A 16,015-nucleotide genomic window follows, 5' to 3' on the forward strand; every position below is an offset into this window, starting at 1 on the left:
AACTGTGGGAAGAGGAACTGAGTTCTGGTAACCATCATCGACCTGAAACGTTAACTCTGTTTCTCTCTATTTCCAGCATGTTCTCATGCATACACATGCCATCGCTGACCTGTGACATGAACTGATGGGATGCCATGAGTGTCAAGGTGTTTCAAAGTGCAGAACTACTTGAACCATAAAAGTAATATTTTGTCAACGTTTTACAGTATAAGTAAATGAAAGTAAAATTAAACCGTATTATTCTTTTTTTTATTATTCATTCATGGGATGTGAGCATCGCTGGCTAGGCCAGCATATATTGCCCATCCTTAATTGCCCTTGAGAAGGTGGCAGTGAGCTGCCTTCTGGAACCTCTGCAGTCCATGTGGTGTAGGCACACCCACAGTGCTGTAAGGAAGGGAATTCCAAGATTTTGATCCAGGACAGCGAAGGAACGGCGATATATTACCAACTCAGGATGGCGAGTGGCTTGGAAGGGAACTTGCAGGTGGTGGTGTTCCACGATAGTATTAAGAAAGTCCTGGTTCCTGTGGCGTCAGTTGCACAAATAAATAGCTTAAAAAATACACTGTGCACGTTAATGATCTTTATTTTGCAAATATTCCATGATGTTAAGACGTATAGAAGAAAACTGAACTATCATCTCCTGACATCAATTGTGTTTGTTCCACAGTTTTAACTGAAGGTGGTTTCTCCTTACACATACCATGATTTTTGCGACAGAGGAAATATATAAGGACGAGACACTGCTCCCGAACATTACTTTGGGTTAGAGGATTCACAATGTCTGCGGGTCCCCCCAGTTTGCAACAACAGTCTCTTTGGCTCTTGTTAATGGGCAAGAATAAACATATGTGGGTCAAATCTGTAATGGGTCTCAATGTGTTTGTAACTCTTTGAGGCTGGTATTGTTGTTGGTGATGGATCCTCAGAATCCATAGCAGTGGCAAGAACAATTGGTCTTTTTGAAAATACCAATGGTGAGATTTGATTAAATTACTTTGGCTACCAGCATACAAATGGAACCAAATAACTATACTAGTTACATAGCTGGATGTCCATTTAGGTGTCAAGCCAAGCTCAATGGTGGTTCACTCCCCTTATATCAAATGTGGTTGATTCAAACCCCACCCTAGAAAATTGAACACTCAATCTAAGTTGATATCCCCAGTTCAATGCTAAAGGAGTGCAGCATTTTTGAAGTTGCCATATTTTTGATGAGATCTTAAATGAATGTTATCTGAAATGGATTTAAATTATCCTGTGACACAATTTGAAGATGAGCAGGGGACGCACAACCTGGCCCAATGTCCTGGCATCCATGTTTTATTTGGTCATGGGATGTGAGCTTCACTGGCAAGGCCTGCATTTGTTGACCATCCCTAATTACCATTGAGAAGGTGGTGGTGAGCCACCTTCTTTAACTGCTGCAGTCTGTGTGGTATAGGTACACCCACAGTGCTGTTAGGAAGGGAGTTCCATGTTTTGGCCCAGTGACAGTGAAGGAACAGCGACATGGTTCCAAGTCAGAATGGTGTCTGGCTTGCAGTAAAAGGGTGGGAATTTGCAGATCAAGGTGTTCCCATGCATCTGTTGCCGCTGCCGTTCTAGGCAGTTGAGGTCCCAGGTTTGGATGGTGCTGTCAAAGGAGGCTTGACAAATTGCTGCTGTGCATCTTATAGATGGCACACAGTGCTGCCACTGTGGGCTGTTGGTGGAGGCAGTGAATGTTGAAGGTGGCAGATGGGATGCCATCTGGATGGTGTCGAGCTTCTTGAGCGTTGTTGAAGCTGCAGCCTTCCAAGCGAGTAGACAGCATTCCATCACAACCCTGGCTTGTGATGGTAGACAAGCTTTGGGGAGTCGGGAGGTGAGTTACTCACTGCAAAATTCCCAGCCTCTGACCTGCTCTTATAGCTGCAGTACTTATTTGGCAGGACCAGTTCAGTTTCTGTTCAATGGTGCCCCACAGAATATTGATAGTGGGGCATTCAGTGTTGAATGCCAAGAATTTCTCTTGTTGGAGATGATCATTGCCTGGCACTTGTGTGATGCAACTAATACTTGCCACTTATCAGCCCAAGCCTGAATATTGTCCAGGTCTTACTGTATGGACACAGGCTGCTTCAATATCTGAAGAGTTGGGAATGGTGCTAAACATTGTGCAATCATCAGCAAACAACCCACTTCTGGCCTTATGATAGAAGAAAGGTCATTGATGAAACAGCTAAAGATGGTTGGGCCTAGGACACTATCCTCAGGAACTTCTGCAGCAATGTCCAGGGACTGGGATGATTGACTTCCAACAACCACAGCCATTTTCCTTTGTGCTAGGCATGACTCCAGCCAGTGGAGTGCTTTCCCTCTGATTCCCATTGACCTTCTGTTTTGCTAGCGCTGCTTGATGCCACACTCGTCAGATGCAGCCTTGATGTCAAGGGCAGCCACTCGCACTTCACCTCTGGAGCTCAGCTGTTTTGTCCATGACCAAGGCTGTAATGAGATCAGGAGCTGAGTGGTCCTGACAGAACCCAGATTGCTACTGCAGCTTACTTAGATTCCTTCTGTTTCCTTCTCTTTAACACTTAACAGTTCACATTCATGTTTTAGCACACATGCTCACTTCTAATTTGTACAGGCAAGCACCGTACGGTGTTTTTTGAAATAGCCTTTAGAAGTTAGATTATTAATGGATCACTGTTCTCAATAAAGCTTCCACAGGACATCCAGCACTTTCTTAAACAACTTCAGCTGGCCTTGTTTCAATGATATTTATTGAGATTAAACTTCAGCAGGACTTAATCTCTTAAAATGACCCTTAACAAAACATAAATATCCACTTTTGTCCCTCAATCTAACATGGTGAAGTGAGAGTGGCTGCCCTTGACATCAAGGCTGCATCTGACCAAGTGTGGCATCAAGCAGCCCTAGCAAAACAGAATTCAACGGGAATCAGAGGAAAAACTCTCCACTGGCAGGAGTCATGCCTAGCACAAAGGAAAATGGCTGTGGTTGTTGGAGGTCAATCTCAGGCACTATCATATACCTGGATAAAATAACAAATGGATATATATTATTGCTGAGAACTCATTTTTGTCAAAGTTTTTTGTCTTGCACTCATCAGGGCAATTGCAAGAATACCAATGTCAGGGGAAGTAACAACTTTATACTGTATGAGAGGAGAGTGCTGATTGGTTGGTTGGCAAGTGGACCTTGATGGTCAAGGCATTGCCATGGAAAATGCACCAGTTGTTCCTTCCCCTGACATTGGTAAACTTGCGATTGTCCGGATGAGTGCACAGTGAAAAGCTTTGACAAAATGTCTTCTTTCAGCAATACTCAAGTTCTGTACGACCAAACGGCTAGGTATATATTAAGTGGATATTTGGGTGTCAGCCTGATAGAGTGGGAACACTTTCTCCTCTGAGTCGGAAGTTTGAGGTTTCAAGTCCTACTTCAGAAACTTGAGGACAAAATCTGGACTGACAATTGAGGCAGTGCTGGAGAAATGTTGCACATCTGGAAGTCCTGTGGTTTGGATAAGATGTTAAAAGATCTATACTCTCTGAGGTGGATCTGATGAATCCCGTGACACTATTGAAGAAGGACAGGGGAGTTGGTGTAGTAACTAATTTTATCATTCAATCGATATTAATAAAGAAAATAAGTTACCTGGCCACTATCACATTGCTGTTTGCAAAACTTTGCTGCGCACAAATTGGTCCGCAGTGACAACAATTCAAAAGCACTTACCTGGCTGCGAAGTGCGTTGGAGTTTCTCCGATGTCGTAAAAGGTAATAGAGAAAGGCAAGTTCAGTCTTTTGTTTTTCACCCCTGCTTCTTCATGTCAATTCCTTGAGGTTAACAAGGGGAAATTTGTTCTGGTTTTATCACTAAATTTCGCAATAGGCTCCTGATTGTCCAGGGGCTATTAATTATGGCAGCAATCTTACAGAATATAGGCACATCTTCGCAATTCACCTTAGACGTGTATTTATAATTGATTAATAACTCTTATTTCTGATCCCAATGGATTAGAATATTTGAAAGCGTGAAAGCTGCTCACTTAAAGCGCTTAACCAATGATCTGCTTCAGTTGTTTTCATGTTGTTTGATTGCGGGTTAGTTACTTCTCCGCGTGTGTTTGCCGCAGTAATAGGAATGAATATCCGACATTTTATAGAATACCAAGTGATTGTTCAGAAATTTGGGTGGACTTGGATCGGAACCATTAGCAGCAGCAATGATTTTGGCAACTCGGGAATGAAAGCATTTCTAGAACCTGCTGTGAATTTCGGCATTCGCATTGCCTTCTCCGATTCGTTTTGCAGAGCCCAAACTGTAGAAAAGATTTCGAAAATTGCGCAAGTGATAAAAGCTTCATCTACAAAAGTCGTGCTGCATCGGGAGCTATGCGCGTTTTAATTGACGAGATTTTAAGACAAGATCTCACTGGAATTTTAGTGGACAGGAGGCGAAGCCTGGATTACAGCAGATGTTACTGCTCCAGATAAAAGCTCAAGGTTCCTGACCGGAGCAATCGGAGGGACGGTGCGTGCGTTAGAAGTTTCACGACTGCGGAACTTCCTGAGATAAAAGCAAAATACTGCGGATGCTGGAAATCTGAAGTTAAAACAGAAAACGCTGGAAAAACACAGCGGGTCTGACAGCTTCTGTGGAGAGAGAAACAGAATTAACGTTTCAGAGCTCTGAAGAAGAGCCAAACAGACTCGAAACTTTAACTCTGTTCCTCTCTCCACAGAAGCTGTCAGAACCGCTGAGTATTTCCAGCGTTTTCTGGTTTTATTGCGGAACTTCCTGCTCAGGGTCCACCCTTCTAAGTTTTCTGGTGTTAGTTTCGGAAGGTAATTTCGGGAAATGACCCTCAGATGCTCTCTCATGTTACATAACATTACAACGCAGTTCTTCTGCACAGCTCCCTAAGTGCACCGGCAATGAAACTTTGAAATACATGACGTGTATACTGACCTAAATCTGGACGGCATTTCCTACAATGTATATAAAGCCGTTTATAGTTTCGCACACGCATTTCACAAAACGTTTTCCTGTGAAAATGGGCCTTTTAAAAATAACACGTGCGTACGTTTCAAATTTCCAGGTTGGGCATATACATGTACGTTGTGATGAAAGACTGAAATGTTAACCCCGTTCCTCTCTCCGCAGATACTACCAGACCTGCTGAGTATTTCCAGCATTTCTCTTTTCATTTTCAGAAGTCCAGCATATGCATTATTTTGCCTTTATCGGAGGTAATGCCCCCTATCTAATTTCAGTAATTTCAATTGTAAAATAAGGCGTTCAAAATAAAAAGTCCGCGCACTGTCGTTTTGAAAAGATTGGTCGACCAACCTAATGTATAAATAACCCTCTTTTAGATTGTAAATAAAATGTGTCCCGTTGATTTCTGAAGCTTCTCCATTACATGAATTCCCTACATTTCACAACGACGACTGGCGAGAAGGTTTATTTTGATGATAGCCCGGCATGAATCTGAATGCAAACGGCGGCATTGAACTTGAGATAGTTGGACATTATAATATCCGGTCTGCATCTCCGGGGAAAGAACCGGTATTGAATTCGAAGCACGTTACCCGGCGTGGAGCTGGGCTGGACACATGTCTGCCAATTCAAAATGACTCATTTTACTGCGTGTTATAATTATTAGTGTCTGATCATTATATTTGTGGATATCATCGCAGCGGATAATTACTAAAACCTCTAATCAGTTACGTTCTACTGGAAATGAACTAGACTTAAACAATTGGGTAGAGGGGCACTTTAACCTAACTCACCGCGTAGGCGGATGGTCGTGCGGATGCAGCATAACACCCGGCGGGTTGCAAAGCCAATATTCAGCATTTGATATAGCAATCTTTCCAAGCAATGTTTGATAAAATCCCACAATAGACACTGTTGGAAATGTTACGAATCACGATATTAAAGACGAATTGTTAACATGGTGGAAAGCAGGGTTGAAAAATAGAAAACAAAGTATTGCAGTAATCCAAAAACGAAATACCGCCGGATGCTTGAAATCCGAAATAAAAACTGAAAGTGCTGGAAATACTCAGCAGGTCTGACAAAATTTGTGGAGAGAGAAACAGAATTCGCGTTTCAGGTCGTTGACCTTTCGTCAAAAAGTGTTTCCTTCTCCCTAGATGCGTGGGGTCTGCAGAACATTTCCTACATTATCTGTGCTTAATTTATATTAGAGAATTGGAGTGAATGGATTTCATTGTTCTGATTGATTGGCAAGGTATGATTAAGGGCGTATTCCAAGGATGTGTGCCTTGTTTTCCGCGGATCTCCTCCACTATAATTGGCTGTGGAGTGCAGAAGCCGGAGGTCCTGGGCTAATAGCAGCACTTGATGGTAAGATTCAAATTAATGAAAAACACAGACTCGGGGGGAATGTCGGAGTCTTGCAAGAGAACAGATTAGGGGCGTGGACAACCACGTGCCAAATGCAGTCCAATCGAAACAAAGTAAAATAATTAGTTCAGTGATATAACACGGTGCACTTTCTAACGCTCTGAGCAGTAAAATAATTGCTTTTGAACGGCAACTACTGTTGGAGTACAAATACTTTGCACACAGCAAGTTCATACAAATACTGACTGGGGTAGATGATAGTTAATCTGCTTTTAGAGATATTGATTGCGGCACAGATATTAGGAAACACCTAGTGATGGCTCCGTGGTCTTGTTCAAAGGGTGACGCCAATGGAGGGTTATATGTGACGGGTATAAAACTGCCTTTCGACCCAATCCTATCAGTTTGTAGCCAGGTGAGAGAAGTTAGAAGTACCCTCAGTAGCTTCCTCCTGCATTTCTCGAAGAGATTTACTGGAATGCTTCGAGAGATGAGGAATTAACGTGGGCAGAGTGGAAAGTTGGGATTTTTCAAGAGGAGATTTAATTTAAGCGTTCAAAAGCTTAACTGGTTTAAGTAGGGTAAGTACACGGAAACAGTTTCCAGTAGCTGAAGAGTTGATAACCAGGCAGCACGGATTTTGGCCAAAGAAGATATAGACGGGATGGTCAAATGGGCAGATAAGTGGCAGATGGAATTTAACCCTGAAAAGTGTGAGGTGATACACTTTGGAAGGAGTAATTTGACAAGGAAGTATTCAATGAATGGCATGACACTAGGAAGTTCTGAGGAACAAAGGGACCTTGGTGTGTGTGTCCATAGATCTCTGAAGGCAGGGGGGTACATTAGTGGGGTGGTGAAAAAGGCATATGGGACACTTGCCTTTATCAATTGAGGCATAGATTACAAAAGTAGGGAGGTCATGTTGGAGTTGTATAGAACCTTGGCCACAGCTGGAGTACTGTGTGCAGTTCTGGTCGCCACATTAAAGAAAGGATGTGATTGCACTGGAGGGGGTGCAGAAGAGATTCACCAGGATGCTGCCTGGGATGAAATATTTAAGTTATGAAGAGAGGTTGGATAGACTTGGGTTGTTTTCGTTGGAGCAGAGAAGATTGAGGGGTGACCTGATCGAGGTATACAAGATTATGAGGGGCATGGACAGGGTGGATAGGGAGCAGCTGTTCCCCTTAGTTGAAGGGTCAGTCACAAGGGGGCATTAGTTCAAGGTGAGGGGCAGGACGTTTGGGGGATGTGAGGAAAAACTTTTTTACCCAGAGGGTGGTGATGGTCTGGAATGCACTGCCTGGAAGGGTGGTGGAGGCGGGTTGCCTCACATCCTTTAAAAAGTACCTGGATGGACACTTGACACGCCATAACATTCAAGGCTGTGGGCCAAGTGCTGGTAAATGGGATTAGGTAGGTAGGTCAGGTGTTTATCACGTACCGGTGCAGACTCGACGGGCCGAAGGGCCTCTTCTGCACTGTGATTTCGTCATTCTCCGAAACAGGAGAAAAACGTTTTTGAGCATTTTTGAACACACTGTCTCATAGGATGGCGGATGCAGATTCGATAGTAGCTTTCAAAAGGGAACTGGATAAATACATAAAGAAGAAAAATATGCCGAGATATAGGGAAAGAGTGGGGCGAATTGAATTGCTCTTCGAAAGAGTCACAGCAGATCCGATGGCCAAATGGCCTCTTTCTGCGCTGTGCCATCCTATCATTGTGTGATTCCATGATGATTAAGATTTTGAAATCAGGCTGTCTGCTGAAAGCCGATTTGGGCTAAGCCAAATGTTGTTCATAGAAGAAGTTAAGCTAATCATGGTCTTGCTCAGAACATGGCGCGCATTGCAGAAATACTCTAATTGACGGCTGATCAAATGTATGCATTGGTTTAAGTAATGGGAGCAGCATGTTTGCGGTTGTCAGCTATAGTCTTCCATCCTTATTTCCTTTTCCTTATGTTGCTATTTTACCACAATGAACCCCTACTCGCTCAGACATGCGGACATGCAATTCATTCATTCAAAGTCCGCAAGCTGGTTTAAGCAAATATCACTTCACGGTTAATGTTTCACACAATCGGGACATGCGACGGACATTCTCGTAATAAAAACAGAAAACACTGGAAGATCTCAGCAGGTCTGTGGAGAGAGAAACAGAGTCCGTACGACTCTTCTTCAGAAGAGGTATTTTGCTCTCTCTTCGTGCCGCGCATCCCAGCAGCAGTAAGATGAAATGGTTTAGTCAAAAACAGCAGCGTCGAAGTGTTTTCCTCCTAACATTGATTCAGGGTTTAATTCTTACCCTTGGGTTTATCATTGTGCCATCATTTCCCACGAGGGACACAAGTTTTTACAGTGAAGTTATTATTTTAGAATGCCATGCTGGTTCTTCTGCAGCCTTCTACTCTGTAGCAGGTTGTATCGCTTTGTTACTGTGCGTGTGTTTTATCCTGGCATTTCTCGCCCGGAAGCTGCCAAATAATTTAAACGAAGCTAAGCGTCTAACTTTCCGCATGCTTATCTTTTGTGCGGTTTGGAAACATTTTTCCAGCTTCTGTGAGTTTTCCTGGGAAATGCGCCGTGGCGGTGGAAGTGTTTGCGAATCTGGCTTCGAGCTTCGGCTTACTCATTTGCATTTTGCTCCGAAATGTTATAACTGTTATAACTCCAGAGAAAAACACAAATAACCCAATGAGCAAAGTGATTGAAAATAAACTTTAGAAATCTATAAAAACTCGTTAGCATGCATATTGCTGGCACCTTTTCTATTTCGAAAACTTTCTACAACAATTAGCTCAAATGCTACAGATCGATTCATTTATTAATCTCAAGTACATATTTTAATATAATTCCTCTGTTCTACTCTATTTTGCGGGAACCATCGAGTGTATGGAATTAAATTTCAATATTTAATCATTAAACATATTTTACTTCAACTTAATTTGTAAACTTTTAATTTAATTCCGCATTCAAGTATTTCACACCTAAGCATTTGACATTATAAATATGATTTTAGGCTCCGCACTTTCTAGCACTGCGCCCCAGACTTGGACGATCTGGAGTTCAGTACTTTGTGGAGAGTGAGCTGTAGCGGGTTTTAAATCTAACTTCACCGCCCCAGTCTACAGAAGCTAAAGTAATTGAGGTTGAAATTATGATGACTGATTATTTAATTCTGATTTCATATTTGCATTCACACATTTGTGAGGGACGCCTCACATGCCACATAATGTGAAGAGTTGCTTGAATAATTGAAGACACTTAACTTTTGGACTTGAAATAAAAAAATATTTTCCTTTTCCAAATCCTAGAGTCAGTGTTGACGAATTCATGGGCATAATGAACTGATGTTTACTTAGCAACATAGAAAATGCAGTTGAAAATGGGACCTGTGGTTCATAATAAATAACATGATTTGTTGGACATAAAAATACATATTAACCAATATATCCTTTAATCATTCTTCTGTGTTTATTGTAGTCTACGGCGCAATATAATTTACTTGTGTGAGACTGAAGGGTAAGAAGTTCACACCCACCCCCCGCCATTCATTGATATTTTGCTACTGTGTAAAACGGTGAAAAGTCCCTTTTACATCCCTCCTATTTCAATGGAATTTAACGGGCGGCAAATTCGTTTTACTCTATCGCCCAAAGTTAAAACTACCCTCGTGTCCATACATATTTCTTGATTTGCGCACGTGCACACAGGTCTAGAAATTACTGTTGGCAACCCTACTTCAATTACTCCCAGCGGACTGGCATGTCTCTGTCTCTGGATAAAATTATCTATTTTGATGGTGAAACATTTAGCGCCGTTGTTAAAATTGCGGAAAGAACACTCATATCAAGGCGCGTGGCAATAATTCTTACCCTGTAATGGAATAAATAGTAACTTGAAAAATATGGTCGCGATTCACTTTATTTTTGATGTTATCTTTTTGGGACTGCAACAGTAACTCCATGGATGCTGTTGCATGAATCTATGAAGAAAACTGCTCCAAGCCTCGTTCTGTATATTGTCCTCTGAATCCACTAGCACCTAATAGCGGAAAGGACGATGGCGAGTGTTTTAGACGGTAGCATTTTACGGGTTGATTTCTGGACTCCATCAATCAACATATCAGAGCAAAGGATCTCCTTGGCGATGGGTGGGGAAGAACTAGATGGGAACTAAATTTCAGCGGACTGAAACAAAAGGAGAAGGTCCAAGAAGGTTGAACAACCTTTATATTTTGTACGCAATTCAACTGAGAGCTTTCTCCAAAGTAGCTCTGTATTTTGAACATTCGATTGTCGACTTATGCACTGGAAACACAACAGAAGAAGCAATTAACAAGAAGCAGCTGCTGGAGATTCTCAAGGAAGCCAAGTCATTTCCTATAGTTAACTTATCACATATCTGGAATCCTTTGATTTTAAAGCCTACCAAACCTTATCCGTTAGAAAATTATTAACCTGTACAGTTGTAGGTTTGTCCGCGCTAATCTATTAAAATGATGAGGAGTTCATATTTGCAGGCAACATGAAAGAGGCTAAAATACTGAAGGGATTCAGGATCAGCTTTAAGGAGCTATCTCTTGTAACGGCCTGTGTTGAATGTGACAAGTGCAGATCATGGGGTGAACTTATAAGAGTCAGGATTTGGTTTGCTCTGAAGATTTTATTTTCTGAATGGCAAATCAAGAACCTTCCCAAACGGAGTCCTTTGTCAGGCATTCATCTCACTAGACAGGAGGTTGTCCCTCTTTGGAATGCGTGTGCCCGAGTATGTAAGTCTTAGAGCATTTCCAAACGTTGTTAAAGGACAAGATATAAGAAATGCTGTGGAAACAACAAGGATGGATGCTGGGTAGAGACTTTGTAATATTGTCCCAGTCCCTGGCACTCAACAAAACTTTAGGTTCTTCAGGGATCCAGTAGCTGCTGCACACCTTACAGTATTGCATTGGCTTGAACTGCATTGAATGAAATGCAAAGAGATGAATTTGGTTTGGTAATAGTGAACAAATTTTTACATTTCATTTGATAGCATTTCCTTGTAAGCTTGATACAATGAAGTGCTCTGAGTGTTCTGTTACGGACCGGGGGAGGGTGGGGGATTAATTTGAACTGCCCTGATTTTTACTCTCATCACCCGTCCATAAACAGAAAGGTGTTTTGATTTTAATTTCCGCCATTATAGATGGTGACGTATTTTCCCAACCCCCTCAGTTTTGGTGTGGCCCAATTTCTAATAACAGCTCCACAGCAAAATCGAAATAGGGTAAACTCAGAAGGGTAGCTTATTTTCACAGGCTCAAACACCAGAGGGGTCACAACGTAACCTCCCTTTTCACTCGCACAATTAAAAAAAGGGGGAATAGAGAAAGAAAGGGGTTTACATTCAAGGATCTCGATATCATCCAATATAAAGCAGTTCTCTTGACCGGCACCCCATCCACCTACTTAAACATTCACTCTCTCCACCATCAGTGCACAGTAGCAGCAGTATGTACTATATACTGGATGCACTGCAGCCAATCATGAATGCTCCTGCAACAGCACCTTCCAAATTCGCTACCTCTATCATGTAGAGGAACAAGGGCAGCAGACGTATGGGAACGCCATCACCTGCAAATTCCCCTCCAAACCACACACCATCCTGATTTGGAACTAGATCGCCCTTCCTTCACTGTCATGGGTTCAAAATCCAGGAACTCCCTTCCTAACGGCATTGTGGATGTGCCTGCATCAGGTGACGGCAGCAGTTCAATAAGGCAGCTTAGCACCACCTCCTTAAGAGCAATTAATGGTGGTCAACAAATGCTAGCCTTGCCAGCAACGCCCACATCCCATGAAAGATTGATATTTTTGCGAGTGTCCTGACGAGTGCAAGACGAAAAGCTTAGTCATGTCTTTTCTTTCAGCAGTAAAAAAGGTTCAGTGAGTTTCAAAAGGGAATTGAATAAATATTTCAAAAGGAAACAAAAGTCAGGACGATGAGAAAAGAGCAGTTAAATATGAGTAATTGGTTAGCTATTCCAAAGACCTGGCACAAGTGTGATAAGCCAAATGCCTCGGCATGTGCTGTACAACAATAAACAGAGAAATATAACCAAGATCATTTCAGAATATATTTAGTGTCACCTCATGCTTTTCAAAAGTGCCAGCCAGTACTAATAACTGAATTCGTTGTCTTAGTTTATCGTGACAACTTATGATTCTGGACAGAATTTATAGTCATATAGACAAATGTAGATTAATTAAGGGAAACAAGCATGAATTTCTTAAAGGAAAATCACGTTGAACTAGCCGGCCAGAGTTTTTCGAAGAGGTAACAGAGATGGTTGATGAGGACAATGTTGTTGATGTGATGTACATGAATGTCATGAAGATATTAATGTGTTTGTTATTGGAAATTATTTTAAATTGGGCTTGTAGTAGGGTCTGTGTCTGTGGGTGTTTCTGTGTGTGTCTTAACTGGATTAAAGCCAGCTAGTCTGGATGCTTTGATGTATAGTAGTTTTGAGATGTTAAACGGTAAGGTAAAGGGTAGATTTACATTTTGTTGAATAAACCATTCAAAGACTGCGGGTGAAATCTTGCAGCTAACTAGGAAACACCAAACAATATGTTTATATTACTAATAAAATTGGTACTATGAGAGGGGTTTTATCTTTAGAAGGGGTGGAGTTCAAAGGGCCTGGTGTTACAATGAGAATTTACATTCAAAGGGAAGGCTAGGTATATACAGAAAAGAGTTTTGTGTGTGTGGGTCAGAGGCATGTAATATCTAAGCAGCCTGTAAGCCTTACAACTGTCTGCAAAGGAAACAAATTGAAAGGGACCTCGCTTTGAATTTGTAAGATAAGATGTGCTTTGCCTGGTGTCTGTTTAAGTCTATGGGTTATTGATGCCTTGGTGAAGATTTACCTAGGAGTGGTTAATTTGGGGATTTGTTTAAAAGTTATTATGGTAGTAATTTGTAGACATGTGTATGTGTTTACATTTATTGTTAAATTAATAAATGTTTAATTTAATTTACATAAAAGCTCCTAGAGGCTTTGCGGTTTTTATTCTTGAATTCAGAGCTGAATCTCAAACATACCAATTGAAAATTTAGGTTATGATGGTTGTTTGAAGTTTCCCTCTGGAAATTTAAATAACTCAGCCTTTATCAACTGCTGTGCCATAACAATTGACTTCCAAAAGACATTTGATACAGTGTAGCACAACAAACTTGTGAGAAAATGTATAGTTCATGAAATAATTGGGACAGTAGCAACATAGATACAAAATTGGCTGAGTGATAGAAAACAGAGAGTAATGGTTAATAGATGTTTTTTTGGGCTGGAGGGCATTTTGTAGTGGAATTCCCTATCAGGACTCCTGCTTTTCCTGATATGTATTAATGATTTAGACCTTGATGTCCAGGGAACAATTCCGAAATTTGCAGATGATACAAAACTTGGAAGTATTGTAAACTGTGAGGAGAACAGTGTAGAACTTCAAAAGGACATAGACAATTGGTGAAGTTGGCAGATATGTGGCAGATGAAGTTCAATGTGGAGAAATGTGAGGTGATACACGTTGGCAAGAATGACATGGAGAGACAGTACAAAATAAAGAGTACTACTCTAATGGGGTGTGGGAGCAGAAAGACCTGGGTTTTTATGTGCATAAGTCATTAAATGTGGCAGGAAAAGTTGAGAGAGCAGATAATATTGCACACAGCATCCTAGGCTTTGTTAGTGGAGGCATAGAATACAAGAGTGTGAAAGTTATGTTGAGCTTGTTTAAGACAGTAGTTAGGCCTCAGCTAGAGTACTGCCCAATTCTGGTTACTTCATTTCAGAAGGATACGAAGACATTAGAGAGAGTGCAGAAGAAGTTTATGGGAATGATTTCGGGATGAGAAACTTCAATTATGAAGATAGATTGGAGAAGTTGGAACTCTTTTCCTCGGAGAAAAGATTGCTGAGATGAGATTTGATGGAAATATTCAGGATAATGAGGGGTCTCGATAAAGTAGATGAGGAAACTGTTCTCATTGGCGGAAGGATCGAGAACTAGAGAGCAAAGATTTAAAGTAATTAGTAAAAGAAGCAAAAGCGAAAGGAGAAAAAACTTTTACACAGATCAAATGGTTAGGCTCTGGATTTCACGGCCTGAGAGTGTGGTGGGGGGGCAGGTTCAATCAAGGCATTCAAGAGGGAATTAGATGATTATTTGAAAAGAAACAATGTGCAGGGTTACGGGGAGAAGGCAGGAGAATGTCACTAGGTGAAATGCTCATTTGGGAGGCCGGTGCAGGCACGATGGGCCGAATAGCTTCCTTCCGCGCTGTAACAACTCTGTGATTCTGTGACCTCTGCTTCCTAGTTATTGACTCCATTCCTCTCCCTGGCAATTTTCTGAGTTTGATCTTACTGTTTGCAACCTTGGCGATTTATTGGACTGCAAGATGAGCTTCTGACCCATATATCTGCACCATCACTAAGATCACCTATTTCCATCTGCGTAACATCAGCTGATTCTGCCCTGCCTCAGCTAATCTGCTCTCCAAACCTGCCTTTGTTACCTCTAGACCTCACTGTTCCAATGCACTTCTGCTCGACCTCCCACAGTCCACACTCTGTAAACATCGGTTCATCAAAAGCTCTGCTGCCCATATCCCTACTCACGCCACGTCGAGTTCACGCCGCACTCCCTGTGCTCGCTGATTTACCTTGGCTCGCGGTCAAGCAACAACTCGATTTAAAAATTGTGCTAGATACCTGCCATCATTTAATTCATGTAATTTTGGCCCCTTGAACATCACCAATTTTAAATTTGTGGCCGTATCTTCAGTTGTCTCCGCCACAAGCTCTCGGAAGTTCCTCCCCAAACTTCCCGCTTCTCTGCCTCTCTTTGCTCTTTAGAGATGCACCATAAAAACTGCCTCTTTGACCAAGCCATTTGCCACATGCCCTAATATCGCCTTATGTGGCTCCATGTCAAATTTTGTTTTATAATGCTCCTTTGAAGCGTATCGGGTCGTTTTATTACGTTCAGCCCGCGTTATAAATGCAAGTGTTTTATTTCTTGGTGTATAAATATTTTTCGATGGCCCTTTGATTCAACGTTTAACGTTTTTGACTGGAGTTCTATTTTTACTTGACAATTTAGGACTGTCAGATATATTCTGTGAATGGGAAGCCTGCTGAAATTATTAGAAGTAGAAAAGTTTTATAGTACCTTGGCTGGCCCTGTTCGCTGATCTATAATAGGAAAAACGTCCTACATGAGGTGCTTTTGGTTATTCCCACACAATACCTAATCTTACAGAGCGAAAAAAAAACCATTTTAAATTGTGTGGCGAGAAAGACAGGGTTAACGTTTCGTGTCAGTATGACTTCTTCAGAGCTGAAGAAGAAGCTTTGAAGAAGTCATACGGATTCAAAACGTTAACTCTTTCTCTCCACAGGTGCTGTAGACATGCTGAGTTTTCCCAGCATTTTTTGTTTTTGTTTCAGATTTCCAGCATCCGCAGTATTTTGCCTTTACCAATTTACATTGTGTCGGTTTAAGATTCCATGCAAAAATTTAAAAAGGCACCAGTGCTAAATGGCATCGATGACTGTTTTTG

Source organism: Cetorhinus maximus, chromosome 19 (assembly GCF_964194155.1).
Source record: "Cetorhinus maximus chromosome 19, sCetMax3.hap1.1, whole genome shotgun sequence".
NCBI lineage: Eukaryota > Metazoa > Chordata > Chondrichthyes > Lamniformes > Cetorhinidae > Cetorhinus > Cetorhinus maximus.